Genomic DNA, 19,645 nt, shown 5'->3' on the forward strand with positions numbered 1-19,645 from the left:
AGAAATTGCATCCGAATTTAATACAAAAGGCACAATGCCTACTTACATACAAGAGGACTGGCACTCTAACTTTCTATGATTTGAACCTCTCCTGTGAGCCCAGTTTTAGATTCCGATGCTTCACTTCAGGTTTTCTGTATACCTTGGACCTTTTTATTGACGATGAAACACAGAAATTGCATCCGAATTTAATACAAAAGGCACAATGCCGACTTAAATACAAGAGGACTGACACTTTAACTTTCTATGATTTGAACCTCTCCTGTCAGTCCGGTTTTAGATTCCGATGCTTCACTTCACGTTTACTGTATCCCTTGGACTTTCTTATTGACGATGAAGCACAGAAATTGCATCCGAATTTAATACAAAAGTCACAATGCCGACTTAAGTACAAGAGGACTGACACTCTAACTTTCTATGATTTGTACCCCTCCTGTGAGTCCAGTTTTAAATTCTGATACTTCACTTCAGTTTTACTGTATCCCTTGGACCTTCTTATTGACGATGTAACACAGAAATTGCATCCGAATTTAATACAAAAGGCACAATGCCGACTTAAGAACAAGAGGACTGAACATCTAACTTTCTATCATTTGAACCTCTCCTGTGAGTCAAGTTTGAGATTCCAATGCTTCACTTCAGGTTTACTGTATACCTTGGACCATCTTATTGACGATGAAGCACGGAAATTGCATCCGAATTTTAAAAAAAAGGCACAATGCCGAATTAAGTACAAGAGGACTGACACTCTAACTTTCTATGATTTGAACCTCTTCTGCGAGTCCAGTTTTAGATTCCGATGCTTCGCTTCAGGTTTACTATATACCTTGGACCATCTTATTGACGATGAAGCACGGAAATTGCATCCGAATTTAAATAAAAAAGGCACAATGCCGAATTAAGTACAAGAGGACTGACACTCTAACTTTCTATGATTTGAACCTCTCCTGTAGGTCCAGTTTTAGATTACGATGCTTCACTTTAGGTTTACTGTATCCCTTGGACATTTTTATTGACGATGAAACACAGATATTGCATCCGAATTTAATACAAAAGTCACATTGCCGACTTAAGTACAAGAGGACTGACACTCTAACTTTCTATGATTTGAACCTATCATGTGTGTCCAGGTTTAGATTCCGATGCTTCACTTCAGGTTTACTGTATCCCTTGGACCTTCTTATTGACGATGAAACACAGAAATTGCATCCGAATTTAATACAAAAGGCACAATGCCGACTTAAGTACAAGAGGACTGACACTCTAACTTTCTATGATTTGAAGCTCTCCTCTGAGTTTAGTTTTAGATTGCGATCCGTCACTTCAGGTTTACTGTATCCCTTGGACCTTCTTATTGACGATGAAACATAGAAATTGCATCCGATTTTAATACAGAACGCACAATGCCGACTTAAGTACAAGAGGATTGACACTCTAACTTTCTATGATTTGAACCTCTCCTGTGAGTCCAGTTTCAGATTCCGTTGCTGCACGTCGGGTTAACTGTATACCTTATACCTTCTTATTGACGATGAAACACAGAAATTGCATCCGGATTTAATACGGAAGGCACAATGCCGACATAAATACAAGAGGACTGACACTCTAACTTTCTATAGTTTGAACCTCTCCTGTGAGTCCAGTTTTAGATTCCGATGCTTCACTCTAGGTTTACTGTATCCCTTGGACATTTTTATTGACGATGAAACACAGATATTGCATCCGAATTTAATACACAAATCACATTGCCGACTTAAGTACAAGAGGACTGACACTCTAACTTTCTATGATTTGAACCTCTCCTGTGTGTCCAGGTTTAGATTCCGATGCTTCACTTCAGTTTTACTGTATCCCTTGGACCTTCTTATTGACGATGAAACACAGAAATTGCATCCGATTTTAATACAAAAGGCATAATGCCGACTTAAGTACAAGAACTCTGACACTCTACCTTTCTATGATTTGAACCTATCTTGTGACTCCAGACTTAGAATCCGATGCTTCACTTCAGGTTTACTGTATCCCTTGGACCTTATTATTGTCGATGAAACACAGAGATTGCATCCGAATTTTATACAAAAGCACAATGCCGACTTAAGTACAAGAGGACTATCACTCTAACTTTCTAGGATTGGAACCTCCCCTGTGAGTCCAGTTTTAGATTCCGATGCTTCACTTCAGGTATACTATATCCCTTGGCCCTTCTTATTGACGATGAAACACAGAAATTGCATCCGAATGTAATACAAAAGGCACAATGCTGACTTAAATTCAAAAGAAATGACACTGTAACATTCTATGATATGAACCTCTCCTGTGAGTAGAGTTTTAGATTCCGATGCTTCACTTCAGGTTTACTGTATACCTTGGACCATCTTATTGACGATGAAGCACGGAAATTGCAACCGAATTTAAAAAAAAAAGGCACAATGCCGAATTAAGTACAAGAGGATTGACACTCTAACTTTCTATGATTTGAACCTCTCCTGTGAGTCCAGTTTTAGATTCCGTTGCTGCACGTCGGGTTTACTGTATACCTTATACCTTCTTAATGACGATGAAACACAGAAATTGCATCCGGATTTAATACAGAAGGCACAATGCCGACTTAAGTACAAGAGGACTGACACTCTAACTTTCTATAATTTGAACCTCTCCTGTGAGTCCAGTTTTAGTTTCCGATGCTTCACTTCAGGTTTCCTGTCTCCCTTGGACCTTCTTATTGACGAGGAAACACAAATTGCGTCCGAATCTAATACAATAGTGACAATGCCGACTTAAGTACAAGATTACTGACAGTCTAACTTTCTATGATTTGAACGTCCCTGTGAGTCCAGTTTTGGAATCCGATGCTTCACTTCAGGTTTACTGTATCCCTAGGACCTTCTTATTAACGATGAAACACAGATATTGCATCCGAATTTAATACAAAAGGCACAATGCCGACTTAAGTACAAGAGGACTGACACTCTAAATTTCTATGATTTGAACCTCTCCTGTGAGTCCAGTTTTCGATTCTGATGCATCACTTTGAGTTTACTGTATCCCTTGGACCTTCTTATTGACGATGAAACACAGAAATTGCATCCGAATTTAATACAATGGTCACAATGCCGACTTATGTACAAGAGGACTGACACTCTAACATTCTATGATTTGAACCTCTGCTGTGAGTCCAGTTTTGGATTCCGATGCTTCACTTCAGGTTTACTGTATCCCTTGGACCTTCTTATTGACGATGAAGCACAGAAATTGCATCCAAATTTAATACAAAAGTCACAATGCCGACTTAAGTGCAAGAGGACTGACACTCTAACTTTCTATGATTTGAATCGCTCCTGTGAGTCCAGTTTTTGATTCCGATGCTTCACTTCAGGTTTACTGTATCCCTTGGACCTTCTTATTGACGATGAAACACAGAAATTGCATCCGAATTTCATACAAAAGTCACAATGCCGACTTAAGTACAAGAGGACTGACACTCTATCTTTCTATGATTTGAACCTCTCCTGTGAGTCCAGTTTTCCATTCCGATGCTTCACTTAAGGTTTACTGTATCCCTTGGTCCTTCTTATTGACGATGAAACACAGAAATTGCATCCGAATTAAATACAAAAGTCACAATGCCGACTTAAGTACTAGAGGACTGACACTCTAACTTTCTATGATTTGAACCTCTCCTGTGAGTCCAGTTTTAGATTCCGATGCTACACTTCAGGTTTACTGTATTCCTTGGACCTACTTATTGACGATGAAACACAGAAATTGCATTCGAATTTAATACAAAAGTCTCAATGCCGACTTAAGTACAAGAGTACTGACACTTTAACTTTCTATGATTTGAACCCCTCCTGTGAGTCCAGTTTTACATTCCGATACTTCACTTCAGGTTTACTGTATCTTTTGGACCTTCTTATTGACGATGAAACATAGAAAGTGCATCCGATTTTAATACAAAAGGCACATTGCCGTCCTAAGTACAAGAGGAATGACACTCTAAGTTTCTATCATTTGAACCTCTCCTGTGAGTTTAGTTTTAGATTCCGTTGCTGCACATCAGGTTCACTGTATACCTTATACCTACTTATTGACGATGATGCACAGAAATTGCATCCGAATTTAATACAAAAGGCACAATGCCGACTTAAGTACAAGAATACTGACACTCTAACTTTCTATGGTTTGAACCCCTCCTGTGAGTCCAGTTTCAGATTCCGATGCTTCACTTAAGGTTTACTGTATCCCTAGGACCTTCTTATTGACGATGAAGCATAGAAATTGCATCCGATTTCATTACAAAAGGCATAATGCCGACTTAAGTACAAGAGGACTGACACTCTATCTCTCTATGTTTTGAACCTCTCTTGTGACTCCAGTTCTAGAATCCGATGCTTCACTTCAGCTTTACTGTATCCCTTGGACCTTCTTATTGATGATGAAACCCAGAAATTGAATGCGAATTTAATACAAAAGTCACAATGCCGACATAAGTACAGGAGGACTGACACTCTAACTTTCTATGATTTGAACCTCTCCTGTGACTCCAGTTTTAGATTCCGATGCTTCACTTCAGGGTTACTGTATCCCTTGGACCTTCTTATTAACGTGAAACACAGAAATTGCATCCGAATTGAATACAAAAGGCACACTGCCGACTTAAGTACAAGAGGACTGACACTGTAACTTTCTATGATTTGAACCTCTCCTGTGAGTCCAGTTTTAGATTCCGATGCTTCACTTGAGGTTTACTGTATCCCTTAGACCTTCTTATTGACGATGAAACACAGAAATAGCATCCGAATTTAATCCAAAAGGCACAATGCCGACTTCAGTACAAGACGACTTACACTCTAAATTTCTATGATTACAACCTCTCCTGTGAGTCCTGTTTTAGATTACGATGCTTCACTTTAGGTTTACTGTATCCCTTAAACCTTCTTATTAACGATGAAACACAGAAATTGCATCCGAATTTAATACAAAAGGCACAATGCCGACTTAAGTATAAGAGGACTGACAGTCTAACTTTCTATGATTTGAACCTCTCCTGTGAGTCCAGTTTTAGATTCCGTTGCTGCACTTTAGGTTTACTGTATACCTTATACCTACTTATTGACGATGATGCACAGAAATTGCATCCGAATTTAATACAAAAGGCATAATGCCGACTTAAGTACAAGAACTCTGACACTCTATCTTTCTAAGATTTGAACCTATCTAGTGAGTCCAGTTTTAGATTCCGATGCTTCACTTCAGGTTTACTGTATCCCTTGGACCTTATTATTGACGATGAAACACAGAAATTGCATCCGAATTTAATACAAAAGTCACAATGCCGTCTTAAGTACAAGAGGACTGACACTCTAACTTTTTGTGATTGGAACCTCTCCTGTGACTCCAGTTTTAGATTCCGATGCTTCACTTCAGGTTTACCGTATCCCTTGGACCTTCTTACTAACGATGAAACACAGAAATTGCATCCGAATTTAATACAAAAGCACAATGCCGACTTAAGTACAAGAGGACTGTCACTCTAACATTCTAGGATTTGAACCTCCCCTGTGAGTCCAGTTTTAGATTCCGATGCTTCACATCAGGTTTACTGTATACCTTGGACCATCTTATTGACGATGAAGCACGGAAATTGCATCCGAATTTAAAAAAAAAGGCACAATGCCGAATTAAGTACAAGAGGACTGACACTCTAACTTTCTATGATTTGAACCTCTCCTGTAGGTCCAGTTTTATATTACGATGCTTCACTTTAGGTTTACTGTATCCCTTGGACATTTTTTTTGACGATGAAACACAGATATTGCATCCGAATTTAATACAAAAGTCACATTGCCGACTTAAGTACAAGAGGAATGACACTCTAACTTTCTATGATTTGAACCTCTCCTGTGTGTCCAGGTTTAGATTCCGATGCTTCACTTCAGGTTTACTGTATCCCTTGGACCTTCTTATTGACGATGAAACACAGAAATTGCATCCGAATTTAATACAAAAGGCACAATGCCGACTTAAGTACAAGAGGACTGACACTCTAACTTTCTATGATTTGAACCTCTCCTCTGAGTTTAGTTTTAGATTGCGATCCCTCACTTCAGGTTTACTGTATCCCTTGGACCTTCTTATTGACGAGGAAACATAGAAATTGCATCCGATTTTAATACAAAACGCATAATGCCGACTTTAGTACAAGAACTCAGGCACTCTATCTTTCTATGATTTGAACCTATCTTGTGACTCCAGATTTAGAATCCAATGCTTCACATCAGGTTTACTGTATCCCTTGGACCTTCTTATTGACGATGAAACACAGAAATTGCATCCGAATTTAATACAAAAGTCACAATGCCGACTTAAGTACAAGAGGACTGACACTCTAACTTTCTATGATTTGAACCTCTCCTCTGAGTTTAGTTTTAGATTGCGATCCCTCACTTCAGGTTTACTGTATCCCTTGGTCCTTCTTATTGACGATGAAACACAGAAATTGCATCCGAATTTAATACAAAAGTCACAATGCTGACTTAAGTGCAAGAGGACTGACACTCTAACTTTCTATGATTTGAACCTCTCCTGTGAGTCCAGTTTTAGATTCCGATGCTACACATCAGGTTTACTGTATTCCTTGGACCTACTTATTGACGATGAAACACAGAAATTGCATTCGAATTTAATACAAAAGTCTCAATGCCGACTTAAGTACAAGAGTACTGACACTTTAACTTTCTAGGATTTGAACCCCTCCTGTGAGTCCAGTTTTAGATTCCGATACTTCACTTCAGGTTTACTGTATCCCTTGGACCTTCTTATTGAAGATGAAACATAGAAAGTGCATCCGATTTTAATACAAAAGGCACATTGCCGTCCTAAGTACAAAAGGAATGACACTCTAACTTTCTATCACTTGAACCTCTCCTGTGAGTTTAGTTTTAGATTCCGTTGCTGCACATCAGGTTTACTGTATACCTTACACCTACTTATTGACGATGATGCACAGAAATTGCATCCGAATTTAATACAAAAGGCACAATGCCGACTTAAGTACAAGAATACTGACACTCTAACTTTCTATGGTTTGAACCCCTCCTGTGAGTCCAGTTTCAGATTCCGATGCTTCACTTAAGGTTTACTGTATCCCTAGGACCTTCTTATTGACGATGAAGCATAGAAATTGCATCCGACTTCAATACAAAAGGCATAATGCCGACTTAAGTACAAGAGGACTGACACTCCATCTCTCTATGATTTGAACCTCTCTTGTGACTCCAGTTCTAGAATCCGATGCTTCACTTCAGCTTTACTGTATCCCTTGGACCTTCTGATTGATGATGAAACCCAGAAATTGAATGCGAATTTAATACAAAAGTCACAATGCCGACATAAGTACAGGAGGACTGACACTCTAACTTTCTATGATTTGAACCTCTCCTGTGACTCCAGTTTTAGATTCCGATGCTTCACTTCAGGGTTACTGTATCCCTTGGACCTTCTTATTAACGTGAAACACAGAAATTGCATCCGAATTGAATACAAAAGGCACACTGCCGACTTAAGTACAAGAGGGCTGACACTGTAACTTTCTATGCTTTGAACCTCTCCTGTGAGTCCAGTTTTAGATTCCGATGCTTCACTTGAGGTTTACTGTATCCCTTAGACCTTCTTATTGACGATGAAACACAGAAATTGCATCCGAATTTAATCCAAAAGGCACAATGCCGACTTCAGTACAAGACGACTTACACTCTAAATTTCTATGATTACAACCTCTCCTGTGAGTCCTGTTTTAGATTACGATGCTTCACTTTAGGTTTACTGTATCCCTTAAACCTTCTTATTGACGATGAAACACAGAAATTGCTTCCGAATTTAATACAAAAGGTACAATGCCGACTTAAGTACAAGAGGACTGACACTCTAACTTTCTATGATTTGAACCTTTCCTGTGAGTTTAGTTTTAGATTCCGATGTTTCACTTCAGGTTTACTGTATCCTTTGGATCTTCTTATTGACGATGAAACATAGAAATTGCATCCGATTTTAATACAAAAGGCATAATGCCGACTTAAGTACAAGAGGACTGACACTCTATCTTTCTATGATTTGAACCTCTCTTGTGACCCCAGTTTTAGAATCCGATGCTTCACTTCAGGTTTACTGTATCCCTTGGACCTTCTTATTGACGATGAAACACAGAAATTGCATCCGAAATTTATACAAAAGTCACAATGCCGTTTTAAGTACAAAAGGACTGACACTCTAACTTTCTATGATTTGAACCTCTCCTGTGAGTTTAGTTTTAGATTCCGATGCTTCACTCCAGGTTTACTGTATCCCTAGGACCTTCTTATTGGCGATGAAACACAGAAATTGCATCCGAATTTCATACAAAAGTCACAATGCCGACTTAAGTACAAGAGGACTGACACTGTATCTTTCTAAGATTTGAACCTCTCCTGTGAGTCCAGTTTTCCATTCCGATGCTTCACTTAAGGTTTACTGTATCCCTTGGACCTTCTTATTGACGATGAAACACAGAAATTGCATCCGAATTTAATACAAAAGTCACAATGCCGACTTAAGTACAAGTGGACTGACACTCTAACTTTCTATGATTTGAACCTCTCCTGTGAGTCCAGTTTTAGATTCCGATGCTACACTTCAGGTTTACTGTATTCCTTGGACCTACTTATTGACGATGAAACACAGAAATTGCATTCGAATTTAATACAAAAGTCTCAATGCCGACTTAAGTACAAGAGGACTGACACTTTAACTTTCTATGATTTGAACCCCTCCTGTGAGTCCAGTTTTAGATTCCGATACTTCACTTCAGGTTTACTGTATCCCTTGGACCTTCTTATTGACGATGAAACATAGAAAGTGCATCCGATTTTAATACAAAAGGCACATTGCCGTCCTAAGTACAAGAGGAATGACACTCTAACTTTCTATCATTTGAACCTCTCCTGTGAGTTTAGTTCTAGATTCCGTTGCTGCACATCAGGTTTACTGTATACCTTATACCTACTTATTGACGATGATGCACAGAAATTGCATCCGAATTTATTACAAAAGGCATAATGCCGACTTAAGTACAAGAACTGTGACACTCTATCTTTCTAAGATTTGAACCTATCTTGTGAGTCCAGTTTTAGATTCCGATGCTTCACTTCAGGTTTACTGTATCCCTTGGACCTTATTATTGACGATGAAACACAGAAATTGCATCCGAATTTAATACAAAAGTCACATTGCCGTCTTAAGTTCAAGAGGACTGACACTCTAACTTTCTGTGATTGGAACCTCTCCTGTGACTCCAGTTTTAGATTCCGATGCTTCACTTCAGGTTTACCGTATCCCTTGGACCTTCTTATTAACGATGAAACACAGAAATTGCATCCGAATTTAATACAAAAGCACAATGCCGACTTAAGTACAAGAGGACTGTCGCTCTAACATTCTAGGATTTGAACCTCCCCTGTGAGTCCAGTTTTAGATTCCGATGCTTCACTTCAGGTTTACTGTATACCTTGGACCATCTTATTGACGATGAAGCACGGAAATTGCATCCGAATTTAAAAAAAAATAGGCACAATGCCGAATTAAGTACAAGAGGACTGACACTCTAACTTTCTATGATTTGAACCTCTCCTGTAGGTCCAGTTTTAGATTACGATGCTTCACTTTAGGTTTACTGTATCCCTTGGACATTTTTTTTGACGATGAAACACAGATATTGCATCCGAATTTAATACAAAAGTCACATTGCCGACTTAAGTACAAGAGGAATGACACTCTAACTTTCTATGATTTGAACCTCTCCTCTGAGTTTAGTTTTAGATTGCGATCCCTCACTTCAGGTTTACTGTATCCCTTGGACCTTCTTATTGACGAGGAGACATAGAAATTGCATCCGATTTTAATACTAAACGCATAATGCCGACTTTAGTACAAGAACTCAGGCACTCTATCTTTCTATGATTTGAACCTATCTTGTGACTCCAGATTTAGAATCCAATGCTTCACTTCAGGTTTACTGTATCCCTTGGACCTTCTTATTGACGATGAAACACAGAAATTGCATCCGAATTTAATACAAAAGTCACAATGCCGACTTAAGTACAAGAGGACTGACACTCTAACTTTCTGTGATTTGAACCTCTCCTGTGACTCCAGTTTTAGATTCCGATGATTCACTTCAGGTTTACTGTATCCCTTGGACCTTCTTATTAACGATGAAACACAGAAATTGCATCCGAATTTAATACAAAAGCACAATGCCGACTTAAGTACAAGAGGACTGTCACTCTAAATTTCTAGGATTTGAACCTCCCCTGTGAGTCCAGTTTTAGATTCTGATGCTTCACTTCAGGTATACTGTATCCCTTGGACCTTCTTATTGACGATGAAACACAGAAATTGCAACCGAATTTAATACAAAAGGCACAATGCTGACTTAAATTCAAAAGGAATGACACTCTAACATTCTATGATATGAACCTCTCCTGTGAGTAGAGTTTTAGATTCCGATGCTTCACTTCAGGTTTACTGTATCGCTTGGACCTTCGTATTGACGATGAAACACAGAAATTGCATCCGGATTTAATACAGAAGGCACAATGCCGGCTTAAGTACAAGAGGATTGACACTCTAACTTTCTATGATTTGAACCTCTCCTGTGAGTAAACTTTTAGATTCCGTTGCTGCACGTCGGGTTTACTGTATACCTTATACCTTCTTATAGACGATGAAACACAGAAATTGCATCCGGATTTAATACAGAAGGCACAATGCCGACTTAAGTACAAGAGGACTGACACTCTAACTTTCTATAATTTGAACCTCTCCTGTGAGTCCAGTTTTAGATTCCGATGCTTCACTTCAGGTTTCCTGTCTCCCTTGGACCTTCTTATTGACGAGGAAACACAAATTGCGTCCGAATTTAATACAATAGTGACAATGCCGACTTAAGTACAAGATTACTGACAGTCTAACTTTCTATGATTTGAACGTCCCTGTGAGTCCAGTTTTGGAATCCGATACTTCACTTCAGGTTTACTGTATCCCTAGGACCTTGTCATTAACGATGAAACACAGATATTGCATCCGAATTTAATACAAAAGGCACAATGCCGACTTAAGTACCAGAGGACTGACACTCTAACTTTCTATGATTTGAACCTCTCCTGTGAGTCCAGTTTTCGATTCTGATGCATCACTTCGAGTTTACTGTATCCCTTGGACCTGCTAATTGACGATGAAACACAGAAATTGCATCCGAATTTAATACAATGGTCACAATGCCGACTTAAGTACAAGAGGACTGACACTCTAACATTCTATGATTTGAACCTCTGCTGTGGGTCCAGTTTTGGATTCCGATGCTTCACTTCAGGTTTACTGTATCCATTGGACCTTCTTATTAACGATGAAGCACGGAAATTGCATCCAAATTTAATACAAAAGTCACAATGCCGACTTAAGTGCAAGAGGAATGACACTCTAACTTTCTATGATTTGAACCGCTCCTGTGAGTCCAGTTTTCGATTCCGATGCTTCACTTCAGGTTTACTGTATCCCTTGGACCTTCTTATTGACGATGAAACACAGAAATTGCATCCGAATTTCATACAAAAGTCACAATGCCGACTTAAGTACAAGAGGACTGACAGTCTATCTTTCTATGATTTGAACCTCTCCTGTGAGTCCAGTTTTCCATTCCGATGCTTCACTTAAGGTTTACTGTATCCCTTGGACCTTCTTATTGACGATAAACATAGAAAGTGCATCCGATTTTAATACAAAAGGCACATTGCCGTCCTAAGTACAAGAGGAATGACACTCTAACTTTCTATCATTTGAACCTGTCCTGTGAGTTTAGTTTTAGATTCCGTTGCTGCACATCAGGTTTACTGTATACCTTATACCTACTTATTGACGATGATGCACAGAAATTGCATCCGAATTTAATACAAAAGGCACAATGCCGACTTAAGCACAAGAGTACTGACACTCTAACTTTCTATGGTTTGAACCCCTCCTGTGAGTCCAGTTTCAGAGTCCGATGCTTCACTTAAGGTTTACTGTATCCCTTGGACCCACTTATTGACGATGAAACATAGAAATTGCATCCGATTTTAACACAAAAGGCACAATGCCGACTTAAGTACAAGAGGACTGACACTCTAACTTTCTATCATTTGAACCTCTTTTGTGACTCCAGTTTTAGAATCCGATGCTTTACTTCAGGTTTACTGTATCCTTTGGACCTTCTTATTGACGATGAAACACAGAAATTGCATCCGAATTTAATACAATAGTAACAGTGCCGACTTAAGTACAAAAGGACTGACACTCTAACTTTCTATGATTTGAACCTCTCCTGTGAGTTTAGTTTTAGATTCCGATGCTTCACTCCAGGTTTACTGTATCCCTAGGACCTTCTTATTGACGATGAAGCATAGAAATTGCATCCGATTTTAATACAAAAGGCATAATGCCGACTTAAGTATAAGGGGACTGACACTCCATCTTTCTATGATTTGAACCTCTCTTGTGACTCCAGTTCTAGAATCCGATGCTTCACTTCAGGTTTACTGTATCCCTTGGACCTTCTTATTGACGATGAAACACAGAAATTGAATGCGAATGTAATACAAAAGTCACAATGCCGACATAAGTACGGGTGGACTGACACTCTAACTTTCTATGATTTGAACCTCTCCTGTGAGTTTAGTTTTAGATTCCGATGCTTCACTCCAGGTTTACTGTATCCCTAGGACGTTCTTATTGACGATGAAACACAGAAATTGCATCCGAATTTCATACAAAAGTCACAATGCCGACTTAAGTACAAGAGGACTGACACTCTACCTTTCTTTGATTTGAACCTCTCCTGTGAGTCCAGTTTTCCATTCCGATGCTTCACTTAAGGTTTACTGTATCCCTTGGACCTTCTTATTGACGATGAAACACAGAAATTGCATCCGAATTTAATACAAAAGTCACAATGCCGACTTAAGTACAAGAGGATTGACACTCTAACTTTCTATGATTTGAACCTCTCCTGTGAGTCCAGTTTTAGATTCCGATGCTACACTTCAGGTTTACTGTATTCCTTGGACCTACTTATTGACGATGAAACACAGAAATTGCATTCGAATTTAATACAAAAGTCTCAATGCCGACTTAAGTACAAGAGGACTGACACTTTAACTTTCTATGATTTGAACCCCTCCTGTGAGTCCAGTTTTAGATTCCGATACTTCACTTCAGGTTTACTGTATCCCTTGGACCTTCTTATTGACGATGAAACATAGAAAGTGCATCCGATTTTAATACAAAAGGCACATTGCCGTCCTAAGTACAAGAGGAATGACACTCTAACTTTCTATCATTTGAACCTCTCCTGTGAGTTTAGTTTTAGATTCCGTTGCTGCACATCAGGTTTACTGTATACCTTATACCTACTTATTGACGATGATGCACAGATATTGCATCCGAATTTAATACAAAAGGCATAATGCCGACTTAAGTACAAGAAACTCTGACACTCTATCTTTCTAAGATTTGAACCTATCTTGTGACTCCAGATTTAGAATCCGATGCTTCACTTCAGGTTTACTGTATCCCTTGGACCTTATTATTGACGATGAAACACAGAAATTGCATCCAAATTTAATACAAAATTCACAATGCCGTCTTAAGTACAAGAGGACTGACACTCTAACTTTCTGTGATTGGAACCTCTCCTGTGACTCCATTTTTAGATTCCGATGCTTCACTTCAGGTTTACTGTATCCCTTGGACCTTCTTATTAACGATGAAACACAGAAATTGCATCCGAATTTAATACAAAAGCACAGTGCCGACTTAAGTACAAGAGGACTGTCACTCTAACTTTCTAGGATTTGAACCTCCCCTGTGAGTCCAGTTTTAGATTCCGATGCTTCACTTCAGGTTTACTGTATACCTTGGACCATCTTATTGACGATGAAGCACGGAAATTGCATCCGAATTTAAAAAAAAAAGGCACAATGCCGAATTAAGTACAAGAGGACTGACACTCAAACTTTCTATGATTTGAACCTCTCCTCTGAGATTAGTTTTAGATTGCGATCCCTCACTTCAGGTTTACTGTATCCCTTGGACCTCCTATTGACGAGGAAACATAGAAATTGCATCCGATTTTAATACAAAACGCATAATGCCGACTTTAGTACAAGAACTCAGGCACTCTATCTTTCTACGTTTTGAACCTATCTTGTGACTCCAGATTTAGAATCCAATGCTTCACTTCAGGTTTACTGTATCCCTTGGACCTTCTTATTGACGATGAAACACAGAAATTGCATCCGAATTTAATACAAAAGTCGCAATGCCGACTTAAGTACAAGAGGACTGACACTCTAACTTTCTGTGATTTGAACCTCTCCTGTGACTCCAGTTTTAGATTCCGATGATTCGCTTCAGGTTTACTGTATCCCTAGGACCTTCTTATTAACGATGAAACACAGAAATTGCATCCGAATTTAATACAAAAGCACAATGCCGACTTAAGTACAAGAGGACTGTCACTCTAACTTTCTAGGATTTGAACCACCCCTGTGAGTCCAGTTTTAGATTCCGATGCTTCACTTCAGGTATACTGCATCCCTTGGACCTTCTTATTGACGATGAAGCACAGAAATTGCATCCGAATTTAATACAAAAGGCACAATGCTGACTTAAATTCAAAAGGAAAGACACTCTAACATTCTATGATATGAACCTCTCCTGTGAGTAGAGTTTTAGATTCCGATGCTTCACTTCAGGTTTACTGTATCCCTTGGACCTTCGTATTGACGGTGAAACACAGAAATTACATCCGGATTTAATACAGAAGGCACAATGCCGGCTTAAGTACAAGAGGATTGACACTCTAACTTTCTATGATTTGAACCTCTCCTGTGAGTCCAGTTTTAGATTCCGTTGCTGCACGTCGGGTTTACTGTATACCTTATACCTTCTTATTGACGATGAAACACAGAAATTGCATCCGGATTTAATACAGAAGGCACAATGCCGACTTAAGTACAAGAGGACTGACACTCTAACTTTCTATAATTTGAACCTCTCCTGTGAGTCCAGTTTTAGATTCCGATGCTTCACTTCAGGTTTCCTGTCTCCCTTGGACCTTCTTATTGACGAGGAAACACAAATTGCGTCCGAATTTAATACAATAGTGACAATGGCGACTTAAGTACAAGATTACTGACAGTCTAACTTTCTATGATTTGAACGTCCCTGTGAGTCCAGTTTTGGAATCCGATGCTTCACTTCAGGTTTACTGTATCCCTAGGACCTTCTTATTAACGATGAAACACAGATATTGCATCCGAATTTAATACAAAAGGCACAATGCCGACTTAAGTACAAGAGGACTGACACTCTAACTTTCTATGATTGGAACATCTCCTGTGAGTCCACTTTTCGATTCTGATGCATCACTTCGAGTTTACTGTATCCCTTGGACCTTCTTATTGACGATGAAACACAGAAATTGCATCCGAATTTAATACAATGGTCTCAATGCCGACTTAAGTGCAAGAGGACTGACACTCTAACTTTCTATGATTTGAACCGCTCCTGTGAGTCCAGTTTTCGATTCCGATGCTTCACTTCAGGTTTACTGTATCCCTTGGACCTTCTTATTGACGATGAAACACAGAAATTGCATCCGAATTTCATACAAAAGTCACATTGCCGACTTAAGTACAAGAGGACTGACACTCTATCTTTCTATGATTTGAACCTCTCCTGTGAGTCCAGTTTTCCATTCCGATGCTTCACTTAAGGTTTACTGTATCCCTTGGACCTTCTTATTGACGATGAAACATAGAAAGTGCATCCGATTTTAATACAAAAGGCACATTGCCGTCCTAAGTACAAGAGGAATGACACTCTAACTTTCTATCATTAGAACCTCTCCTGTGAGTTTAGTTTTAGATTCTGTTGCTGCACATCAGGTTTACTGTATACCTTATACCTACTTATTGACGATGATGCACAGAAATTGCATCCGAATTTAATACAAAAGGCACAATGCCGACTTAAGTACAAGAGTACTGACACACTAACTTTCTATGGTTTGAACCCCTCCTGTGAGTCCAGTTTCAGATTCCGATGCTTCACTTAAGGTTTACTGTATCCCTTGGACCCACTTATTGACGATGAAACATGGAAATTGCATCCGATTTTAACACAAAAGGCACAATGCCGACTTAAGTACAAGAGGACAGACACTCTAACTTTCTATCATTTGAACCTCTTTTGTGACTCCAGTTTTAGAATCCGATGCTTTACTTCAGGTTTACTGTATCCTTTGGACCTTCTTATTGACGATGAAACACAGAAATTGCATCCGAATTTAATACAAAAGTAACAGTGCCGACTTAAGTACGGGAGGACTGACACTCTAACTTTCTATGATTTGAACCTCTCCTTTGACTCCAGTTTGAGATTCCGATGCTTCACTTCAGGGTTACTGTATCCCTTGGACCTTCTTATTAACGTGAAACACAGAAATTGCATCCGAATTGAATACACAAGGCACACTGCCGACTTAAGTACAAGGGGACTGACACTGTAACTTTCTATGATTTGAACCTCTCCTGTGAGTCCAGTTTTAGATTCCGATGCTTCACTTGAGGTTTACTGTATCCCTTAGACCTTCTTATTGACGATGAAACACAGAAACTGCATCCGAATTTAATCAAAAAGGCACAATGCCGACTTCAGTACAAGACGACTTACACTCTAAATTTCTATGATTACAACCTCTCCTGTGAGTCCTGTTTTAGATTACGATGCTTCACTTTAGGTTTACTGTATCCCTTAAACCTTCTTATTAACGATGAAACACAGAAATTGCATCCGAATTTAATACAAAAGGGACAATGCCGACTTAAGTATAAGAGGACTGACAGTCTAACTTTCTATGATTTGAACCTCTACTGTGAGTCCAGTTTTAGATTCCGTTGCTGCACTTTAGGTTTACTGTATACCTTATACCTTCTTATTGACGATGAAACACAGAAATTGCATCCGAATTTAATACAAAAGGTACAATGCCGACTTAAGTACAAGAGGACTGACACTCTAACTTTCTATGATTTGAACCTTTCCTGTGAGTTTAGTTTTAGATTCCGATGCTTCACTTCAGGTTTACTGTATCCTTTGGACCTTGTTATTGACGATGAAACATAGAAATTGCATCCGATTTTAATACAAAAGGCATAATGCCGACTTAGGTACAAGAGGACTGACACTCTATCTTTCTATGATTTAAACCTCTCTTGTGACCCCAGTTTTACAATCCGATGCTTCACTTCAGGTTTACTGTATCCCTTGGACCTTCTTATTGACGATGAAACACAGAAATTGCATCCGAATTTCATACAAAAGTCACAATGCCGACTTAAGTACAAGAGGACTGACACTCTATCTTTCTATGATTTGAACCTCTCCTGTGAGTCCAGTTTTCCATTCCGATGCTTCACTTATGGTTTACTGTATCCCTTGGACCTTCTTATTGACGATGAAACACAGAAATTGCATCCGAATTTAATGCAAAAGTCACAATGCCGACTTAAGTACAAGAGGAATGACACTCTAATTTTCAATGATTTGAACCTCTCCTGAGTGTCCAGGTTTAGATTCCGATGCTTCACTTCAGGTTTACTGTATCCCTTGGACCTTCTTACTGACGATGAAACACAGAAATTGCATCCGAATTTAATACAAAAGGCACAATGCCGACATAAGTACAAGAGGACTGACACTCTAACATTCTATGATTTGAACCTCTCCTCTGAGTTTAGTTTTAGATTGCGATCCCTCACTTTAGGTTTACTGTATCCCTTGGACGTTCATATTGACGAGGAAACATTGAAATTGCATCCGATTTTAATACAAAACGCATAATGCCGACTTTAGTACAAGAACTCAGGCACTCTATGTTTCTATGATTTGAACCTATCTTGTGACTCCAGATTTAGAATCCAATGCTTCATTTCAGGTTTAGTGTATCCCTTGGACCTTCTTATTGACGATGAAACACAGAAATTGCATCCGAATTTAATACAAAAGTCACAATGCCGACTTAAGTACAAGAGGACTGACACTCTAACTTTCTGTGATTTGAACCTCTCCTGTGACTCCAGTTTTAGATTCCGATGATTCACTTCAGGTTTACTGTATCCCTTGGACCTTCTTATTAACGATGAATCACAGAAATTGCATCCGAATTTAATACAAAAGCACAATGCCGACTTAAGTACAAGAGGACTGTCACTCTAACTTTCTAGGATTTGAACCTCCCCTGTGAGTCCAGTTTTAGATTCCGATGCTTCACTTCAGGTATACTGTATCCCTTGGACCTTCTTATTGACGATGAAACACAGAAATTGCATCCGAATTTAATACAAAAGGCACAATGCTGACTTAAATTCAAAAGGAATGGAACTCTAACATTCTATGATATGAACCTCTCCTGTGAGTAGAGTTTTAGATTCCGATGCTTCACTTCAGGTTTACTGTATCCCTTGGACCTTCGTATTGACGATGAAACACAGAAATTGCATCCGGATTTAATACAGAAGGCACAATGCCGGCTTAAGTACAAGAGGATTGACACTCTAACTTTCTATGATTTGAACCTCTCCTGTGAGTCCAGTTTTAGATTCCGTTGCTGCACGTCGGGTTTACTGTATACCTTATACCTTCTTATTGACGATGAAACACAGAAATTGCATCCGGATTTAATACAGAAGGCACAATGCCGACTTAAGTACAAGAGGACTGACACTCTAACTTTCTATAATTTGAACCTCTCCTGTGAGTCCAGTTTTAGATTCCGATGCTTCACTTCAGGTTTCCTGTCTCCCTTGGACCTTCTTATTGACGAGGAAACACAAATTGCGTCCGAATTTAATACAATAGTGACAATTCCGACTTAAGTACAAGATTACTGACAGTCTAACTTTCTATGATTTGAACGTCCCTGTGAGTCCAGTTTTGGAATCCGATGCTTCACTTCAGGTTTACTGTATCCCTAGGACCTTCTTATTAACGATGAAACACAGATATTGCATCCGAATTTAATACAAAAGGCACAATGCCGACTTAAGTACAAGAGGACTGACACTCTAACTTTCTATGATTTGAACCTCTCCTGTGAGTCCACTTTTCGATTCTGATGCATCACTTCGAGTTTACTGTATCCCTTGGACCTTCTTATTGACGATGAAACACAGAAATTGCATCCGAATTTAATACAATGGTCACAATGCCGAATTAAGTACAAGAGGACTGACACTCTAACTTTCTATGATTTGAACCTCTGCTGTGGGTCCAGTTTTGGATTCCGATGCTTCACTTCAGGTTTACTGTATCCCTTGGACCTTCTTATTGACGATGAAGCACAGAAATTGCATCCAAATTTAATACAAAAGTCACAATGCCGACTTAAGTGCAAGAGGACTGACACTCTAACTTTCTATGATTTGAACCGCTCCTGTGAGTCCAGTTTTCGATTCCGATGCTTCACTTCAGGTTTACTGTATCCCTTGTACCTTCTTATTGACGATGAAAC

The sequence above is a fragment of the Schistocerca americana genome, chromosome 10 (genome assembly GCF_021461395.2).
Source record: "Schistocerca americana isolate TAMUIC-IGC-003095 chromosome 10, iqSchAmer2.1, whole genome shotgun sequence".
Lineage (NCBI taxonomy): Eukaryota > Metazoa > Arthropoda > Insecta > Orthoptera > Acrididae > Schistocerca > Schistocerca americana.